The sequence below is a fragment of the Oncorhynchus mykiss genome, chromosome 25 (genome assembly GCF_057628025.1).
Source record: "Oncorhynchus mykiss isolate SJ-2025 chromosome 25, ASM5762802v1, whole genome shotgun sequence".
In the NCBI taxonomy this organism is placed as follows: domain Eukaryota; kingdom Metazoa; phylum Chordata; class Actinopteri; order Salmoniformes; family Salmonidae; genus Oncorhynchus; species Oncorhynchus mykiss.
The window spans coordinates 73555342-73571558 of NC_143046.1; the positions used below are offsets into that span (position 1 = coordinate 73555342).

General features: G+C 42.7%; 1 pseudogene; it reads right to left on the reverse strand.

The window, feature by feature from the left end:
- Nucleotides 1-9741: 9741 nt before the first annotated feature.
- LOC149972125 (uncharacterized) lies at nt 9742-10450 on the reverse strand (annotated as a pseudogene).
- Between the last annotated feature and the right edge of the window lie 5767 nt (nt 10451-16217).

A 16217-nucleotide genomic window follows, 5' to 3' on the forward strand; every position in this document is an offset into this window, starting at 1 on the left:
GATGGACTGCCATGGGGGTATCGAGAGCCATGTTTCCTTGAGGCAGAGTACATTGCTATCTCTACAGATATAGGGTCTTAATTTGATCACTTTTGTTCCTGAGAATTTTCCTTCACAGCAGGAAATGCAAACTTATAGTGTATTCAAGGTTTAAAAGGGATTCATACGTTTGTAATTTCCACTTTAAAATGTCAGACTTGCTTTGCCCCAACTAAAAATATATCAGCCCCTACAAATATCAGCCCCCCCTTTGCCTTAGTCTCACCAGGATGCCCTCTCTCCTGCTCCTTTTTTGCTGGTGCTTCTTTGGTAGCCCAAAGATGGGGACCTGGTCAGAGGTAAACAAATAGTCCAGGGCTGATGAGTCAAGGTTAATGTCAAAAGTAAGGTTAGTAACTGATGATCTGATGTCCAAAAGTGCTTGTTGGTCATTAGAGATTATAGCGGACGCATTCTGTAAAAAAAACTAAGATAAACACCAAAATAAATCACAAAATAGCAAACTTGGGTTGGAGCTCGCAAGACGCCAATCTTACAGTACGGAGCCATCTTGAAAATAGCACATCAGCAGGGTTATAATAGTTGTTAGCCGTTAAAGGGGAGTGTGTTGTATATAGATTTTTTTCTATCGTGTTATTGACTGTACGTTTGTTTATTCCATGTGTAACTCTGTTGTTGTTTGTGTCGCACTGCTTTGCTTTATCTTGGCCAGGTTGCAGTTGTAAATGAGAACTTGTTCTAAACAGGCCTACCTGGTTAAAAAAAGGTGTAAAAATAAAAGTGCTGTGGCTTGTGAAATCATCCTGACAGAGGCTGAGGTGTGTGGTGGACCTTTGAAGAGTAACCCTTCTCCTCTCAGAGTGGAGTCAGAGCCATGGTCAGTGCCGGTCTTAAATGGGCTACTCTAAATATAAATTGGGAGGTCAACGCCATTCAGCAACCCAAAAATGAATGAGTGGTTACCTTTCCTATAACTTAATGTGTGAAACATTTTTTACTCCGAAGATTCTCTGTCGAATTGATTTAGTTTTTCTGTAGGTACATGTAGTAAATACATTCTCATTTGGGATTTGAAACTGGATGCTGACATCTCATAGTTTACAGTGGATCCTCTCCTGATGTGTCAATCATTCCGGGTTTGGTTGGAGAGATGTTGGAGGTGGGTACACATGCAAAGATCTCTATCCGATCACTTGTGGTTGTGGAGTGGTTGGGGGGGGGGGGGGGTTCTGAGTCAAAGCTCTCCTATCCAATCCACTTATCTCTACTCCAAGCATGTTACTCACACAAGAATTGTACCTTTGAATTCCGTAAAGTCAGTGTGGAAGAGGTGAAAAAATGATTGTTGTCTATCAACAATGACAAGCCACCGGGGTCTGACGATCTGGATGGAAAATTACTGAGGATAATAGCGGACAATATTGCCACCCCTATTTGCAACTTCTTCAATTTAAGCCAACTAGAAAGTGTGTGACCTCAGGCCTGGAGTGAAGCTAAAGACATTCCGCTACCCAAGAATAGTAAAGCCCCCTTTACTGGCTCAAATAGCAAACCAATCAGCCTGTTACCAACCTTTAATAAACTTCTGGAAAAAATTGTGTTTGACCAGATACAATGCTATTTCACAGTAAACATATTGACAGACTTTCAGCACGCTTATGGGGAAGGACACTCAACGAGCACAGCACTTACACAAATGACTGATGATTGGCTGAGGGAAATTGATGATAAAATGATTGTGGGGGCTGACTTGTTAGACTTCAGTGCAGCTTTTGACATTATCGATCATATTCTGCTGCTGTAAAAACTTGTGTTATGGCCTGCTATAATCTGGATAAAGAGATACTTGTCTAACAGAACACAGAGGGTGTTCGTTAATGGAAGCCTCTCAAACATAATCCAGGTAGAATCAGGAATTCACCAGGGTAGCTGTTTAGGCCCCTTACATTTTTTTATCTTTACTAACGACATGCCACTGGCTTTGAGTAAGGCCAGTGTCTATGTATGCAGATGACTCAACACTATACACGTCAGCTACTACAGCGACTGAAATTACTGCAACACTTAACCAAGAGCTGCAGTTAGTCCTAAATATTTCCATTGTAAGCATTGTATTTGGGACAAATCATTCACTAAACCCTAAACCTCAACTACGTCTCGTAATGAATCATGTGGATATTGAGCAAGTTGAGGTGACTAAATTGCTTGGAGTAAGCCTGGATTGTAAACTGTCATGGTCCAAACCTATTGATACAACAGTAGCTAAGATGGAGAGAAGTCTATCTATAATAAAGCGATGCTCTGCCTTCTTAACAACACTATCAACAAGGCAGGTCCTACAGGCCCTAGATTTGTCGCACCTGGACTACTGTTCAGTCGTGTGTTCAGGTGCCACAAAGACGGACTTTGGAAAATTGCAGTTGGCTCAGAACAGGGCAGCACGCTGGCCCTTAAAAGTACACGGAGAGCTAACATTAATGACATGCATCTCAATCTCTCATGGCTCAAAGTGGAAGAGAGATTGATATCATCATTACTTGTTTTCGTAAGAGGTGTCGACAAGCTGAAGGTACCAAGCTGTCTGTTTAAAATACCAGCAAACAGCTTGGACACTCATGCATACCCACAAGACATGCCACCAGAGGTCTCTTCACAGTCCGCAAGTCCAGGACAAACCATGGGAGGCGCACAGTACTACAGTACATAGAGCCATGACGACATAGAACTCTATTCCACATCAGCAGTATAATCAGATTTAAAAGCAGGTAAAAAAACACAACGGGGACTGTGAAGAAAGACACAAAGGTACAGACACATACATAAGCACACACTGTGACATTGGTGTACTGAACATTTTGTGATGTGGATATGTGGTGGTGTAGGGATTTATATGATGCACTGTTTTATCTTTAGCTCATTCAGTACAAACATAGTTCACTGTTTTATATGTAATGTGGGTGCTTTGGTGTGTTTGGACTCCAGTGGCGCAGAGGCCAAAAACACTGTTTCTTGTAGGATAGATGCATTCATTATCTCACTTATCTGAAGGTGCACTTGTGTTAATTGACCACAGTAAATCTCCATGGAGCCGACAAGCGAGCTGGGTCAATTTATTTGTATGACAACAATGGGCTGGCTGGCCGGCCGTGAAAGGAAAGGGAAATGGCGGTTTCTATGGTTGTTGAGCATAAAGTAAAGGCTCTCCCGTTGACTGACTAATTGATAAACAAACAAAAACAGATAACAGCTAAATCAAAAATAATAGATTCTGAACCTACAGTTTATTTGGATGATGCATGCGAAACAGATTGCTTTGGAAGATCTTGACATTTTTATGCTCCTGAGCAGTGAGTGCATACGTTTGCATGTTTGGTTTGATAAATTAGGTCCTCTGAGAGTTGGTCAAAGAAAACACTGAACAGGAAAGAGGTCATTAAAGCCCTGAATTCTAAACAAAAACATTGTCATAGATGGTAGGGCTGTGGAGAGGTTGTAGCCATTGTGTGTGTGTGGGGGGGGCATTGTAGTCAGTTGCTCATCAACAGATATTCAGTTACTCATCAACAGATATCTGTAGAGCGTGTGTGTATATGTGTGTGTGTGTGTGTGTGTGTGTGTACAGTATGTGCTGGGGATTAAATGCCAGCTGAGACAGATCAATGCAGGTTTGTAATCAATGTTGACTCCCTCCCTCTATCACAGTATAATTGCATAGTGTATAGAGTTGAGCTGGAGCATGACGCTAACCGAAAGAAACCCTGTTGTCTTATAAATGAAGGCATTCTTTATTTCTTTATATCAGAGACATTTATTCATCCCTGATAATTGGATGATATAGAAAACAGAACTTAGCATAGTAAATGTGAATAATTTCTCCTTTGGCACGACAACTTCCTCGGTCTTGGTTTCATCTGGTTAGCATGGGGGAAAACTTGTGTTGTGGCCACACTCACACGAACGCACGGGCAGGCGCACACGCGCAGACACACACAAACAAAAGTTAATTTATGAGCTTTAATACAGCATTCATTTCAGAAAGCAGCAGACAGTAGTGTTAATCAGAACTAATACAAGTCAGCAATTATCATGTTCTCTGAAGTCATTTGTTCCACTCAGTGTGCATTGGAGGCTGTTTTTTAGAGCCGTGGTGTGCCTGAATGAGAATTGTATGAGTTTATTAATTAACTTTCCATCATACCAATATAAATCCTTTAGTGAGATGACTGACAGTTATTTGGTTGCCTCAAATTATCTGAATTGAATGGATGATGTCTCCCAAAGTGGAGCTGAGTAGTGAATAGAGAGCAGCCTGATGAGGCCAAACTTATTTGATATGTTGCTCCTCAGTTGAGATGCTAGGCAGGCCAACATTCAGAAGACTAAAGTTTAATCTATTATTTTACTCATTAATAAGATCAGTTTATTGCTCAGGGATATGTCAGTTCTCATATTGATAAGAACAAAAATGAATAGTTAGTACACTATTGTTTAAACAATGAAAAGATAAACATTCTCACAGAAAACTTTAGAGTTTTATATACAAACAAATCCAATAGGGGGATATCTAGCTAAGCATTACACAGGGTCAATTAATCCGCCAAAATCAAAACAACGGCATCAGAACTATCAAAGGCTTCATTATGAGGATACAACAAACAACAACCAAAATGAAATAAAGATACATAACCAACAACAGTGGGGTGCATATTCACTGAGAAATTAACTTCCTTTATGGGCTATCTGGCCCAGATAAACCAAGCAGCAGCAGAGGCAGAAGATTGGGCATGAAGTGTGTTTGTTTGGCAGAGAGACGCTAATTAAGGTTTGATAAAAGGCTACAAATGAAGGGTGGAGCTATTTTTTGTAGTGTGAGGACCAAAAACGACATTTGTTAGGTGGCTTTTATGCGTTGAAATTAAGCATGGGAAAGATTAATGGCAATTTCCTGTGCAGTCAAACGTCATTAACTCTTCTGAGGAATACGCGAGTGTGTACGCGTCTGTGTTGGGGGGTGGTTGGGAGCAGGAGGATGGGGAGGGGGGACAGTGTCCTGCTGTTTCTCACTCAGGCCTCTGTTCTTTATTGGCCATTACTCATCTAACTCATCTATAATTCGAAATGCTTCTGAAAGCAATTATGGTTTAAAGGAAAGACAGGGAGAGTTTCACATTTTATTTTTCTGAGGCTGAGTTACTGTTGTTGTTGATTATGTTTTTCTTTCTCTACCCATGTCGTTTGGAGAGAAAAAAAAGAAAGTGAGAGAGACCGACAGATCCCCCGCCTCCCACCCCTCAACTGTGGCTAGAATTCCACTAGAGGAGGGCATCCTCATGAAGGAGAGGAAAGAAGGAGAATACAGGGAGCTGTGAAGTAAGGCAGTGGAGGGTAGAGGTGGTGGAGGGTAGAGGGTAGAGGGTAGAGGTAGAGGAGAGTAGTGTCTACATGCGTTTGTTGGGGGGTGGTTGGGATCAGAGGGAGAAGGGGGGGGACAGTGTTCCGCTGTTTCTCACTCAGGCCTCTGTTCTTTATTGGCCATTACTCATCTAACTCATCTATAATTCAAAATGCTTTTGAAAGCAATTAAGGTTTAAAAGAAAGACAGAAAAATAAATGTGAAACTCTGGTACTGTTGTTGTTGTTGATTATGTTTTTCTTTCTCTTTAACCATGTCATTTGGAAACCCTTTCAAGCAACAAAAAAAAGAGAGAGAAATTAACGTGTTGAAAATTCCAAATTGTTTGCATAGTCAAATTACGCACAGCTCTGACACACACACTTACCCCACCTGACATGCAAACAGGGGTCTATTCATAATAAAATTCATAGTCAAATTCAGAACAAATTCAAGAAAATGTATAGTATTATATAGGGCCATTATTGCATGGAACTCCCTTCCATCTCATATTGAACAGTCAACCCAAAAATCAGATAAAGCAACACCTCATGGCACAATGCCTCTCCCCTATTTGACCTAGATATTTTGTGTGGATGTATCACAGGAGGTTGGTTGGACCTTAATTGGGGAGGACGGGCTCGTGGTAAGGGCTGGAGCGAAATCAGTGGAATGGTATCAAATACATCAAACATATGGTTTCCATGTGTTTGATGCCATTCCATTTCAGCCATTATTATGAGCCGTCCTCCCCTAAGCAGCCTCCCCTGGTATGTATTGATATGTAGGCTGTGCGTGCCGTTTTTAAACGTACACGACCGTTCAAAAGTTTGGTGTCACTTAGAAATGTCCTTGTTTTTAAAGTAACATCAAATTGATCCGAAATACAGCGTAGACATTGTTAATGTTGTAAATTACTATTGTAGCTGGAAATGGCAGATTTTTTATGGAATATCTACACAGAGGCCCATTATCAACAACCATAACTCCTGTGTTCCAATAGCATGTTGTGTTAGCAAATCCAAGTTTATCATTTTAAAAGGCTAGTTGATCATTAGAAAACCCTTTTGCAATTACGTTAGCACAGCTAAAAACTGTAGTGATGATTAGAGAAGCAATACAACTGGCCTTCTTTAGACTAGTTGAGTATCTGGAGCATCAGCATTTTGTGGGTTTGATTACAGACTCAAAATTACCAGAAACAAAAGACCTTTCTTCTGAAACTATTTTTGTTCTGAGAAAATGAAGGCTATTCCATGCGATCAATTGTCAAGAAACTGAAGATCTCGTACAACGCTGTGTACTACTCCCTTATTTTCTCAGAACAAGAATGATGATGTTTCCAAGAAGAATGATGATTTACTTCCGGCGCCGACAGAGATGGCCGCCTCGCTTAGCGTTCCTAGGAAACTATGCAGTAATTTTTTTTTACATGTTATTTCTTACATTGGTACCCCAGGTAATCTTAGGTTTCATTACATACAGTGGGGAGGAACTACTGAATATAAGAGCAACGTCAACTCACCATCATTACGACCAGGAATATGACTTTCCCGAAGCGGATCCTGTGTTCTGCCTTCCACCCAGGACAATGGATTGGATCCCAGCCGACGACCCAAAACAACGATGTCGTAAAAGAGGCAAACGAAGCGGTCTTCTGGTCAGGCTCCGGAGACGGGCACATCGCTCACCGCTCCCTAGCATACTACTCGCCAATGTCCAGCATACAGGAACTCAAGTCCTTCTGTTCACCTGACTTAGAATTCTTCACAATCAAATATCGACCGCATTATCTACCAAGGGAATTCGCTTCGATTATAATCACAGCAGTATATATTCCCCCCCAAGCAGACACATTGATGGCCCTGAACGCACTTTATTTGACTCTATGCAAACTGGAAACCACATATCCTGAGGCTGCATTCATTGTAGCTGGGGATTTTAACAAGGCTAATCTGAAAACAAGACTCCCTAAATTGTATTAGCATATCGATTGCGCAACCAGGGCTGGTAAAACCCTGGATCATTGCTATTCTCACTTCCCCGACGCATATAAGGCCCTCCCCCGTCCTCCTTTTGGAAAATCTGACCACGACTCCATTTTGTTGCTTCCAGCCTACAGACAGAAACTAAAACAAGAAGCTCCTGCACTCAGGTCTGTTCAACGCTGGTCCGACCAATCTGATTCCACACTTCAAGACTGCTTCGATCACGTGGATTGGGATATGTTCCGCATTGCGACAAACAACAACATTGATGAATACTCTGATTCAGTGAGCGAGTTCATTAGAAAGTGCATTGACGATGTCGTACCCAGAGCAACGATTAAAACATTCCCAAACCAGAAACCGTAGATTGATGGCAGCATACGCGTGAAACTGAAAGCTCGAACCACTGCTTTTAACCAGGGCAAGGTGACCGGAAACATGACCGAATACAAACAGTGTAGCTATTCCCTCCGCAAGGCAATCAAACAAGCTAAGCATCAGTATAGAGACAAAGTAGTCCCAATTCAACGGCTCAGACATAAGAGGTATGTGGGTCTACAGTCAATCACAGATTACAAAAAGAAAACATGCCCTGTCGCGGACCAGGATGTCTCGCTCCCAGACAGACTAAATATATTTTTTGCCCGCTTTGAGGACAATACAGTGCCACTGACACGGCCGCAACCAAAACCTGCAGACTCTCCTTCACTGCAGCCGAGGTGAGTAAAACATTTAAACGTGTTAACCCTCGCAAGGCTGCAGGCCCAGATGGCATCTCCAGCCGCGTCCTCAGAGCATGCGCAGACCAGCTGGCTGGTGTGTTTACGGACATATTCAATCAATCCTTATCCCAGTCTGCTGTTCCCACATGCTTCAAGAGGGCCACCATTGTCCCTGTTTCCAAGAAAGCTAAGGTAACTGAGCTAAACGACTTCCGTCATCATGAAGTGCTTTGAGAGACTAGTCAAGGACCATGTCACCTCCACCCTACCTGACACCCTAGACCCACTCCAATTTGCTTACCGCCCAAATAGGTCCACAGACGACGCAATCACAACCACACTGCACACTGCCCTAACCCATCTGGACAAGAGGAATACCTACGTGAGAATGCTGTTCATTGACTACAGCTCAGCATTTAACACCATAGTACCCTCCAAACTCGTCATCAAGATCGAGACCCTGGGTCTCGACCCCGCCCTGTGCAACTGGGTGCTGGACTTCCTGACGGGCCGCCCCCAGGTGGAGAGGGTAGGTAACAACATCTCCACCCCGCTGATCCTCAACACTGGGGCCCCACAAGGGTGCGTTCTGAGCCCTCTCCTGTACTCCCTGTTCCACCACGACTGCGTGGCCATGCACACCTCCAACTCAATCATCAAGTTTGCGGACGACACTACAGTGGTAGGCTTGATTACCAACAGCGACGAGATGGCCTACAGGGAGGAGGTGAGGGCACTCGGAGTGTGATGTCAGGAAAATAACCTCACACTCAACGTCAACAAAACAATGGAGATGATTGCGCAGAGTGAAGGAAAACCAGCCAACAAGTGCTCAGCATATGTGGGAACTCCTTCAAGACTGTTGGAAAAGCATCCCAGGTGTAGCTGGTTGAGAGAATGCCAAGAGTGTGCAAAGCTGTCATCAAAGCAAAGGGTGGCTATTTGAAGAATCTCAAATAAAAAATATATTTACATTTGTTTAACTCTTTTCTAGTTACTACATGATTCCATATGTGTTATTTCATAGTTGTGATGTCTTCACTATTATTCTACAATGTAGAAAATAGGAAAAGTAAGGAAAAACCCTTGAATGAGTAGGTGTTCTGAAACTTTTGACCGGTAGTGTGTGTATATATAAACTCAGCAAAAAAAGAAACGTCCTCTCACTGTCAACTGCGTTTATTTTCAGCAAATTTAACATGTGTAAATATTTGTATGAACATAACAAGATTCAACAACTGAGACATAAACTGAACAAGACATGTGACTAACAGAAATGGAATAACGTGTTCCTGAACAAAGGGGGGGTCAAAATCAAAAGTAACAGTCAGTATCTGGTGTGGCCACCAGCTGCATTAAGAACTGCAGTGCATCTCCTCCTCATGGACTACACCAGATTTGCCAGTTCTTGCTGTGAGATGTTACCCCACTCCTCCACCATGGCACCTGCAAATTCCCGGACATTTCTGGGGGGGGAATGGCCCTAGCCCTCACCCTCCGACCAACAGCTCCCAGACGTGCTCAATGGGATTGAGATCCGGGCTCTTCGCTGTCCATGGCAGAACACTGACATTCCTGTCTTTCAGGAAATCATGCACAGAACGAGCAGTATTGCTAGTGGCATTGTCATGCTGAAGGGTCATGTCTGGATGAGACTGCAGGAAGGGTATCACATGAGGGAGGAAGATGTCTCCCCTGTAACGTACACCGTTGAGATTGCCTGCAATGACAACAAGCGCAGTCCGATGATGCTGTGACACACAGCCCCAGACCATGACGGACCCTCCACCTCCAAATCAATCCCGCTCCAGAGTACAGGCCTCTGTGTAATGCTCATTACTTTGATGATAAACGTGAATCCGACCATCACCCCTGGTGAGACAAAACCGCGACTCATCGGTGAAGAGCACTTTTTGCCAGTCCTGTCTGGTCCAGCGATGGTGGGTTTGTGGCCATAGGCAACGCTGTTGCCGGTGTTGTCTGGTGAGGACCTGACTTACAACAGGCCTACAAGCCGTCAGTCCACCCTCTTTCAGCCTATTGCGGGCAGTCTGAGAACTGATGGAGGAATTGTGCGTTCCTGGTGTAACTCGGGCAGTTGTTGTTGCCATCCTGTAACTCTCCCGCAGGTGTGATGTTTGGATGTTCCAGTCCTGTGCAGGTGTTGTTACACATGGTCTGCCACTGTGAGGACGATCAGCTGTCCGTCTTGTCTTCCTGTAGCGCTGTCTTAGGCGTCTCACAGTACGGACATTGCAATTTATTACCCTGGCCACATCTGCAGTCCTGATGCCTCCTTGCAGCATGCCTAAGGCACGTTCACGCAGATGAGCAGGGACCCTGGGCATCTTTCTTTTGGTGTTTTTCAGAGTCAGTAGAAAGGCCTATATATTTATATTATATAAACGCAGCAAAAAAAGAAACGTCCCTTTTTCAGGACTCTGTCTTTCAAAGATAATTCGTAAAAATCCAAATATCTTCACAGGTCTTCATTGCAAAGGGTTTAAACACTGTTTCCCATGCTTGTTCAAAGAACCATAAACATGCACCTGTGGAACGGTCATTAAGACACTAACAGCTTACAGACGGCAGGAAATTAAGGTCACAGTTATGAAAACGTAGGGCACTAAAGAGGCCTTTCTACTGACTCTGAAAAACACCAAAAGAAAGATGCCCAGGGTCCCTGCTCATCTGCGTGAACGTGCCTTAGGCATACACTGTATGTCCAAAATGGATGTAGCAACTAGATTGCTCCTTTACGTCTATCAAAAGTGTGCGAGTTTGAGCATGTGTCCATTAGGCCTATGCATTTATTTATCAGCATGAATTAAATTGAGCAATAAAAGCCCCACTTTTATTTCAGAGGCTGGAATCCGCACCATGCAGATGTTACAAGAGCACATTTTTCACTGGCTGTCCACTGGTTTCAAAAACATTGATTGATCGGCAGCTTAGACTTCTTCAATTTAGCCATTATTGCGTTCAAATAAAAACATTTAGATTTGTGAACAGCCATCCACAACAACCACAATCCGTAAGGTGCAAATAGCTAAATGATGTGCTATGTAGATACAATTGAAGTTGGAAGATTACATACACCTTAGCCAAATACATTTAAACTCAGTTTTTCACAATTCCTGACATTTAATCCTTGTAAAAATGTCCAGTCTTAGATCAGTTAGGATCACCACTGTCCTGTCTTTGGCATCACTAAACTGAAGATTTGTAGTTTATCAAATCAATTCTCTGTAATTATTATTACGTGATTAACTAATCAGGTAGATGTAATTAACTAGGAATTTGGGGCACCAAGGAAAATATTCAGATATAATTATTCAGATATGAATATTCAGATATATAATATAATTTTCCTAATATAACTTTCAGATATTTTAATATCTGATCAATTAGTCTTCTAATTAATTATTAATTATTCTTTACCTCACGTTAGTCTCATTCCAAACATCGTAAATTGTCGCTTATCTGCACAAACCCAGTCTTCACTATGGGTCATCCATACATCAATTCTCTTAATTCATTTATTTATTAACTAACTAAATAATCACAGAAATGCACAAACAAACAAGTAGAAATGGTTACAAGGAAATGAGAGGGGAATGTGCCCTAGTGGGCTAAACCGGGATCGCGGCTTGGTGGACATAAGGGAAGTGGGAGTCGACTGAGATAAAAGACACTACAAAGTTGATAATTATAACAACTGAAATGCTAATCCTTTGCACATGAACGCTCACTCATTCATTCATTCTCTCTCATCATCACTCAATACCTAGGTTTACCTCCACTGTATTCACATCCTACCATACCTTTGTCTGTACATTATACCTTGAAGCTATTTTATCGCCCCCAGAAACCTCCTTTTACTCTCTGTTCCGGACGTTCTAGACGACCAATTCTCATAGCTTTTAGCCGTACTCTTATCCTACTCCTCCTCTGTTCCTCTGGTGAGGTAGAGGGGAATCCAGGCCCTGCAGTGCCTAGCTCCACTCCTATTCCCCAGGCGCTCTCTTTTGACTTCTGTAACCGTAATAGCCTTGGTTTCATGCATGTTAACATTAGAAGCCTCCTCCCTAAGTCTGTTTTATTCACTGCTTTAGCACACTCTGTCAACCCGGATGTTCTAGCCGTGTCTGAATCTTGGCTTAGGAAGATCACCAAAAATTCTGAAATCTCCATCCCTTACAACAACATTTTCAGACAAGATATAACGGCCAAAGGAGGCGGTGTTGCACTCTACTGCAAGGATAGCCTGCAGAGTTCTGTCCTACTATCCAGGTCTGTACCCAAACAATTTGAACTTCTACTCTTAAAAATCCACCTCTCTAAAAACAAGTCTCTCACCGTTGCCGCCTGCTATAGACCACCCTCTGCCCTCAGCTGTGCTCTGGACACCATATGTCAACTGATTGCCCCCCATCTATCTTCAGAGCTCGTGCTGCTAGGCGACCTAAACTGGAACATGCTTAACACCCCAGCCATCCTACAATCTAAGCTTGATGCCCTCAATCTCACACAAATTATCATTGAACCTACCAGGTACCACCCCAAAGCCGTAAACACGGGGACCCTCATAGATATCATCCTAACCAACCTGCCCTCTAAATTCACCTCTGCTGTTTTCAACCAAGATCGCAGCGATCACTGCCTCATTGCCTGCATCCGTAATGGGTCAGCGGTCAAACGACCTCCACTCATCACTGTCAAACGCTCCCTGAAACAATTCAGCGAGCATGTCTTCCTAACCATCTTAAATAAGCATGCCCCATTCAAGAAATTTAGAACCAGGAACAGATATAGCCCTTGGTTCTCTCCAGACCTGACTGCCCTTAACCAACACAAAAACATGATATACAGCTTTTCAGGGAAGCTAGAAACCAAGAAACACAGGCAGTTAGAAAAGCCAAGGCTAGCTTTTTCAAGCAGAAATTTGCTTCCTGCAACACGAACTCAAAAAAGTTCTGGGACACTGTAAAGTCCATGGTGAATAAGAACACCTCCTCCCAGCTGCCCACTGCACTGAGGATAGGAAACACTGTCACCACTGATAAATCCACTATAATTGAACATTTCAAGAAGCATTTTTCTACGGCTGGCCATGCCTTCCACCTGGCTACCCCTACCCCGGTCAACAGCACTGCATGCCCCCACAGCAACTCGCCCAAGCCTTCCCCATTTCTCCTTCTCCCAAATCCAGTCAGCTGATGTTCTGAAAGAGCTGCCATATCTGGACCCCTACAAATCAGCCGGGCTAGACAATCTGGACCCTTTCTTTCTGAAATGATCTGCCGAAATTGTTGCAACCCCTATTACTAGCCTGTTCAACCTCTCTTTATGAGATTCCCAAAGATTGGAAATCAGCTGCGGTCATCCCCATCTTCAAAGGGGGGGACACTCTTGACCCAAACTGCTACAGACCTATATCTATCCTACCCTGCCTTTCTAAGGTCTTCGAAAGCCAAGTCAACAAACAGATTACCGACCATTTCGGATCCCACCATACCTTCTCCGCTATGCAATCTGGTTTCAGAGCTGGTCATGGGTGCACCTCAGCTACGCTCAAGGTCCTAAACGATATCTTAACCGCCATCGATAAGAAACAATACTGTGCAGCCGTATTCATTCACCTGGCCAAGGCTTTCGACTCTATAAATCACCACATCCTCATCGGCAGATTCGATAGCCTTGGTTTCTCAAATGATTGCCTCTCCTAGTTCACCAACTACTTCTGATAGTGTTCAGTGTGTCAAATCGGAGGGCCTGTTGTCCGGGCCTCTGGTAGTCTCTATGGGGGTGCCACAGAGTTCAATTCTTGGACCGACTCTCTTCTCTGTATACATCAATGATGTCGCTCTTGCTGCTGGTGAGTCTCTGATCCACCTCTACGCAGACGACACCATTCTGTATCCTTCTGGCCCTTCTTTGGACACTGTGTTAACAACCCTTCAGACGAGCTTCAATGCCATACAACTCTCCTTCCGTGGCCTCCAATTGCTCTTAAATACAAGTAAAACTAAATGCATGCTCTCCACCGGTCCAACCCACCTGTAGCACGCGCTCCAGCAGATATATCTCTCTGGTCACCCCCAAAACCATTTCTTCCTTTGGCCGCCTCTCCTTCCAGTTCTCTGCTGCCAATGCCTGGAACGAACTACAAAAATCTCTGAAACTGGAAACACGTATCTCCCTCACTAGCTTTAAGCACCAGCTGTCAGAGCAGCTCACATATTACTGCACCTGTACATAGCCCATCTATAATTTAGCCCAAACAACTACCTCTCCCCCTACTGTATTTATTTATTTATTTAGCTCCTTTGCACCCCATTATTTATATCTCTACTTTGCACATTCTTCCACTGCAAATCTACCATTCCAGTGTTTTACTTGCTATATTGTTTTTTGCCTTTACCTCCCTTATCTCACCTCATTTGCTCACATTGTATATAGACGTATTTTTCTACTGTATTATTGACTGTATGTTTGTTTTACTCCATGTGCAACTCGGTGTTGTTGTATGTGTAACTGCTTTGCTTTATCTTGGCCAGGTCGCAATTGTAAATGAGAACTTGTTCTCAACTTGCCTACCTGGTTAAATAAAGGTGAAAAAAGGGGAATAATTGCAATCATTATACATATTTAGGCTCAGTGGGTTGTCTTGATATCTGTTGGAAAGTTTGTTTCTGTTGGAGAGATTGTCCGCCCTCTCTCTCTTTCTCTCTGCCGTGGTTAGAATGGATAGTTCAGAGTAACATTCAGAAATATTGTTATAGAACAGATGTTTTGGCGGTTGTCGGTCTCCGCATTCAATTGATACCGAAGTCCTAGCTGCAGACTAGTAATTAGTATCAAAGATTTGTTCTTATTCTGTCAGTTAGATAGTCTCAGAGTTTAACCACGTGGTATGGTTAAGAATTCAGCAATGGGCTCAAACCTTAGCCCTCTCGTAATTGAGAGAAGCATGGTCTATAATCAAACCTTAGTCCTCTCGGTAATCGAGGTAAGCTTAGTCTGAAGTGGGAAAACCCAGGTGGTTTTTTTTCGGAACATAGAAAAGGACTGTTCCATGACACCAGGTCATGTCTGTGCTCCTGGGGGCGGGCCAAGGACTTAATGAAACTTTAAACAATTCTCTCACATCAACATCATTATATAGCATCACATCATTTCACAAATAGTTTCATCTTTACTCATTCATTTTATACTACAATTAGATGCAAGCCTCACAACTGAGACTCTTGTATAAACAGGGTTATGGTAATGTGGATGTATTGTCTCATGAGTTTCACAAAATTGTACCAAATGGACCAGTTCGTAGCTGGCTACTTCATCGACCTTTTATACATTCTCCAGAACATGAATATTGTTCAGTTCTCAAGTTCTGTGAGGTGGAAGAAATTCCTTTGTACTGTCTATGAAAACTCACTCTCTATATACTGTCTGGCCATGAGGAAGAATCTCCTCCAGGAATTTATGACCTGCCTAACAGCAGCCTGGGTGTAGGAGAAAGAGAGAGAGAGAGAGAGAGGATTGGTGCAGCGAGAGGGGGATGTGCTCAAAGAAGGCAACGTCATGACACCACTATATTCACATTTCACATTCACATTTGTCATCACTATTATTTTGATTAATTAATTCCAGTTAATAGTTTTGGGTTTAAAACGTACAGGCAGACTAGCCAGCACAATTTTGAATATAGACTAAATTTGATCACATTCTCTCCTGACACATAAATGGACTATAAATACATAACGTTACCAATTAGTTTACTCTGACCAGATGGACAGGGTGCATAGACTGTATGCATCTGCTCTTATTAGTAGCCTACAGTTGATCAGACTGAAAAATAGTATTGTTTTCATCCCATACAGCATGTCAGATTTTTAATGTTTAGGTGTAACCTAGGGTGCTGAAACATTTATATCATGAGTTTTTACTTGTGTCTGTCCGGAGTGATTATGTGTTATCATCTTTGCTAAATAAATACAGGAGGAAAGTGGAAAGCCTACTTGAGTGCGCCTGCGATTAAAATGCACTACATCAACCTCTTTAATCTTTTAATGGATAATGCGATGGAAGCTATCAAATCATTCTGAATTATTT